We start from the raw sequence: 6,571 nt of genomic DNA on the forward strand, positions 1-6,571 counted from the left end.
TTTAGTGTTTTTAAAGTGTGTGGTTATTACGGCCATTGGATGAAACAGGCATGCTCGAGGTCAGGGTATTACTTAGCTATAACCTATTTTGTAAAACAAAGGGGAACAAACATTGTTTGTAAAAAGACCGGTCAAATATTTCAACCCTCTAATAAAACTTAAGACAACGCCATAGAAGAAGAGCTAAAATAAATACTCAATGTCATTGAGTATACAATCTAGAGTTATTTATTATTCAAGTATTTGCTTTTATTTTTTTTAACAACATTCACATGCTATCTTAAATTACTTCTTTTCTTTCTATTTAATAATGTATAAAATCAATTTCATGAATGAACATTTTAAACTACATTTATATCATTATTTTTATTTTATTTATCAAAATATATTCAAATTTACAATAAATATAATTTTAACAAAAAATATTTTGCCACCACTTAATACTACTTAAAAATATACATAGATATTTAAATTATTTACTAAATATTATACTTAATTTAAAAAAGGTAGCTTGTATAGTATATATAAGTCATCTATATTCTTAAATTGCATTTTAAATTAAAATTACCAATTATCGACACCAAAGTTCAACAAATATTTAAATTTGTTTCCCACACAAATAAATCATGGTAAATTAAGTTAAATATATTTTAAAATTTTTTATACATTTTTTATTTAGTCAAAAAGTTCTCCGTAACTAAATCACAATAATTATATCATAATTCCTGTATATCATATTATAACATAATATGTTTTGAAACATAATTATTTAAATATATTATGAATTATGAACATGTGATGAGCATTTATTGTTTTACTTATCTAATCTTTTCGATTATAAGTTGTTGGTAGAACAAAAAACTACTTATTTTTTTAAATTACTTATATATTCTATTATATTTATCAACGTACTCAGGATGATGTCTATATGATGAAACATAATATAGCTCATAAAACACTTGAACAAACATTTCATAACATGTTTTATTATAATCGCAAAAATATTCATGCATAAAACAGTATTACATTAATAAAAATAAAATGAGTTAAACACCGTAATAGTAATATTATTTTTACGTTAGTTTTACCAGCTGATCTATTTAAAAGCTTTTTTAAAATAACTATTAACGTTTTAAAATATATTTTCGTGACATTATAAGTCGTTAAAAAAATTTTTTATGAAAAAACGTTTTTTATTATTTGTTATTAATATTTTTTAGAAACTTTTTATGACAACATGAAATTTTGGTTTCTTATTCTAAAACAAAATATTTTATGAAGTATTTCGATACATAAATGTCGAATAAGAATTTATAAAATTAATTATTACTATAGTAACTTTTTATAGATAGTTATTACTATGTTAATAACTGTAAAAGACTAAAACTAGATGATATTTATATGTTCATTATGTTCGTTACTGTACATTAACATAATGAAAATATTCATTTTTATCTCAGCTATTTATCTGTTGTTTTTTGTAGTCGTTTTATAAATTTCAAAATGAAAAAAGTGAATTCTGATTTTGTGCAGAGTAATTGCTAATCCATTAAATACTTGCGCCATTTATATTTTATAGAGATAAACCTGAGATTGAAATTGTGACACATATTAAAAATATTTATTTTAAATATGATTTAAATTTGTTACTCATACTAAATTATGTATTAAATTTATTTACATTGATTAATTTTAAATTTAACATGAAAAACTAAAAATTTAATTTTGATTTAGTTTATCGTTTGATTTACTTAGGACAACTAGCCCCGTGATGGTGAACAACCGATCCCAAAACGGATAGGCTGTTAAAAATTTCATGTATTTTTTTTAATTTAAAAATGTATTGATACTTAATATTAGAGTTTGATGTTTTGTATGTTTATAAGATGATAATTTGAATAGTGTGATGACACCACTAAAAATGCAATTGTCTTAAAAAAAAAAAGAAATAGTAAAAACTGTGACAACTGGAGAGTCTTTCGGGTCTTCCTTACTATTGATTAACAGAGTAAAGTATCTAACAGGAGATTTACTAAGAATAATACAATAAAAATAATGTTTAAATAATCAGAATCACCTAAGACACATTTTCCACTTACAAACTTACTTTTTATAACATCAGAAAATAATTTACATTACCTACATCAAAATCCAAGCCCAATGTATTTATAAAATTAAAATTAATTAACTGCTCGTTTAATATTAAATTTAAAGGTACCTATCGAAAATACTTCAAAAAAACATTTTGATTCAGAGTACTAAATCGAAGATCTATAATATTGTTATAAAAAAAAGTAAAAATTAAAAAATGATAAGAATACATAAAATTATGTAAGATAATATACTTTTTCCAAAATATTGTTTTGCAATTATGTAAAACTATGTGAAAATAATATATTGAAAAAAAAACTAGTGTGTTTATTGGTTTGTGGTATAAAAACTTAAAATAATTTAAAATGTTTTAAAAATATAAGTAATTACAGAATGTTTAAAGTTTTTACAGTTAATATTTCTCAAACTGCAACAAAATAAATAATACCTAAAATCAATTGATAAAAATTGTTTACATTTTATTTCAGTTCCAATTTCGTCCAAAAAAAATGTGACTATTATATATAAATAGGTACTCGCATATTTTCAATACTATAAAAAGAACAAAAAAAATCCTCAATACACGCAGAATCTAAAATAAATAGCTTAAATTTAGTTTTTGATTCGAAGTATTTTTACATGTTGATAATAAACGATAATTTATATATATAATTCGATTTGGCGCAGTAAACCGCATAACATTGACTGTATACAATATATTATATGCTGAGATAATATCATTGTAAAATCCGTATATAATAATGTGCGTATATCAGAAACTATATACACAATAGTAGGGGTCCTATAAAGTCCCCTGGGATAAATGGTGGACACTCTACAAACACTATATACAACTTCCGACGAGGCTTAAAACATTTTTCTACCACATTTATAATCATTATATAAATAATATTATTCAGTACTATATTTTACAACATATATTATATTATATAAACTAATGAAATAATCGTCTAAATACTGTAGTACGCATAATATCTATCTATACAAACCTGACGTAATTATAGTAATTATTATTATGTTTAACTTCACTTCGGTTACCTCGACGTAAAATAAAACATTGTATTATTTCGTTATAAATTCAAAAGCAATGTTTTACCTACACGATATAAATCACTCAGATGAAATTGGTTTGCTGAATAATTTCTTGATATTTGTCTTTGGTTGTATCGATAATTTTTACTTATAAATTATAATTAAAGAAACATTATATATATGTACAATATACATATTATCAATGGATCAGGCGTCACTAATTAATATTTTTGAAGGGCCACATTAGGAATCTGAAAATGTTTTGTGGTCCATCACAATTCTAAGTACCTAAATATTTACATTATTTAAAAACGAATAATATTTAACAAAAATAATAATTTACAACGTAACGACCATTTTCTATAAATAATAATATTTCCATAGCATGTAGATAGTAAAGATATTACCGTACAATCGCTACTTAAACCAAATAAAGAGTAAAATAAGAATTGCCCTTACCCTAAAAAAATTATTTCAAAGACAAATTAAAACCTCTAAGATATATGAAAGTATACTATTATGAATAATTAAATAGTAAATATTCGCAAATACTGACTTAGCAAACATAAAATATTTACTAAGTCTTAAAAATTTAAGAGTTATAAATTATCAGAATAAATTATATGTTTAAAGTTTTTTTGGTAATCACTTATCATCGTGTAAGTACATGATGAAGCATAAGTTTTCACGTGATCAATTGTATGTAATTTATTAATCTTATAAAGCAAAATAACACATTCATTAAACATTTAAATTCCAGAAAAATAAATATTAAAAATGTTTTAATAAAAAAATGTTAATCATGATATTTTAAATATTTCTTCTGTGTCTAGTTATTAAACCATATTGATCTCCATAGTAAACAGTGTTAATAGTATTATGTATGTATAATATAATATTTTACAACTGCTTAAAAATTAAAAATATACATACAAGTACACCAATATCACTTTATTACGTCCTCGATTACTCGGAGTAAACCATGCATTAATCATTTAACGGAATAATTATTTTATAATCAAACATTCTATTGCGGGCGCGTCGCAATATGCATTCACTTCGAGTAATCGGTGTGCAAATAAACTAAATACTTTTATATCTATAAATTATGATTAATTTATTGAACCTGTAGGTATAAAGCGTACTATACTTATATATTATATTAATTATAATATCATTTTGTAGTCTCACACGTACGGCGTATATACATATTATTATTATACTATATCATGTACAGCAGGTAATGAATTAAAATAAAACGCAATGCACTCGAACTCGCGTTATCTGTGAGTCACACGACTACACGAGTGTTGTCCTCGCAGTGAAGTGTCGTTCGGAGATAAGATAGGCGTCGGTGGCCGTCTCTTAGATAGTTGGTAAAAGAACGTTTTACGTTTAGTCTTCGATCAGAGTTCAGTTGAATTTCAATTCAACTATACATATAAAACAATAAAGAAACCAACGCCATCATCAACATGTACAAAATCGTATTTGTCGTAGCCGTGTTCGTCTTCGCGTTCCAGGGTGCTTTCAGTAGCCCCGTTGACGAAACCAAGGTAAATATGTTTTGTATAAAGCACTTCAGGTTTAACACATCGTTTTAGTCCGTAATCATAAATTGTCTTTTGTCCGATCAAACGTAATTCGACGATACACGTAGATATATACAATATACATAAATCGTACGCATATGCGGACATTAAAAGATAATTTAAATCGCGTGAATTTAAAATAATATTTTCTCTTATATTGTCCGCGTTGCAGGTCGAAAAAGTGTCCAACTCTGAAATTCGACCAAACAATGTAGTGGAGAACGCCGATACACAAGCGCCTACTACCGTAACGGAGGCAGCTACTACCACTACAGCCCCAAAGAGTGGAGCTTCCAGCTCAGAAGTTTGCATACTGCTCGTTCAAGTTTCATCGTTAGCGCTAATTGCCAAGCAAATGCTGTTGTAAATTTAATTAAGTATGTAGTTTGACGAAAAAGTGTAACTAATTTCAAATATACGATTACTCACTACATAATATATTGTTTTATTATTCGTACTTTTATTTTCATACATATTATAATGTTTATTAATTATTATGATTAAATCAATATTCTATAAGATAATATTATTGTAGTAGTTACGTCTTATTACTTCACTATTAGCATATGAAATATATTATTTTTTTTTCGATGTATAATTATATGCAAAATAACAAATTGACTTATTTAATATTTCATCTTCATTAATTAATATCTATTATTTTACCTTGATATTTCGCCAACAAATAAAGATATTTTCATACATACTACACGTCATTATTTATCGATGAAGCTTCATATTATTTAAAGGTACTGTCATTAATAATATAAATATCGTAATATTTCAGATATTATTATGATTATATAGCTAGATAATATAGATTATGTGTATTTTATTTATTTTAACTTCCTATTTATACGTATCATCTTGGTATGTTTTATGGTTTTATCGTTAATTTCCTTTGGCAACAAGTTATTACATAATTTATACTCAAACCAGCTATATACTAAATAAAAATATAAAATATTGTTATGTCTATCAATAATATTTTACACTTGTAGATTATAGTTAATATATACAAGCGTACTTGAATACTTCTTAACGGTAAATATTTATATTTTTTGACATAACTTCATAGTATATATAGTTTATCACCGACTTTTAAACAAAATTATTATTCTTGCTAAATAAAACAATACTTTTTGGCTACTGGAGACCTGGATTGAATAACCATTAAGTGGTAAAATACATATGCCTATCTCATTCTGTAAAACGACAGGAGAAATATATGCATGTAAAAGGTGATTATTCTATCAGTCAACACTTATTAGCTCGAAAGATATATGAATATAAATATAATAAATTTAATATTTGTTTTTTTGAATGTTATAAGTGTTTATTTCTTTATAGGTATTTAAAAAAGAAAATAAGTGGTTATACCTATCCACTTGATTTCTAATATACCTAGCTTAACCTTATTCGTATTAAAATAAATTATCATTTTTTTCGTGTTCTTCGCAGTAGTGAAACCAAAATATAATCAATTATCTTTACAATATTATAGATATTTTTAGATACGCTCGAATAAACGAAATATATTTTGCAATCGTGATGATAACGACATATTTATTGTATTAAGATACAAATTCTTAAGTAGTTGATGTAATATACGTATTAAGAATTCAAAAATAGCGTTTACGATTATCAGTTGTTTTAAATCTAGGGAATTTAAAAAAACGATGTGCTACGGTTCACAGAACAATTATAATCTTGTAGTCTGTGGTCTACACAAAAATAACTGATATGTTATAAATATTATCTTGTGATAATGCGTAATCAAATTTTTCAGATTTTTGGCTACAATAGTACAAGACTGTGATCAGATCCGACTTTTA

The 6,571-nt window shown here is 24.8% G+C and overlaps 1 long non-coding RNA gene across 1 annotated transcript; it reads left to right on the plus strand.

Moving 5' to 3' along the window:
* The first annotated feature begins 4,527 nt into the window (after positions 1-4,527).
* LOC113561304 lies at positions 4,528-5,357 on the plus strand. Its single transcript, XR_003406155.1, has 2 exons — positions 4,528-4,700; positions 4,909-5,357. It is a non-coding gene; the product is annotated as an uncharacterized LOC113561304 (long non-coding RNA).
* Positions 5,358-6,571: the final 1,214 nt, after the last annotated feature.

The sequence above is a fragment of the Rhopalosiphum maidis genome, chromosome 4, assembly GCF_003676215.2.
Source record: "Rhopalosiphum maidis isolate BTI-1 chromosome 4, ASM367621v3, whole genome shotgun sequence".
In the NCBI taxonomy this organism is placed as follows: Eukaryota; Metazoa; Arthropoda; class Insecta; order Hemiptera; family Aphididae; genus Rhopalosiphum; species Rhopalosiphum maidis.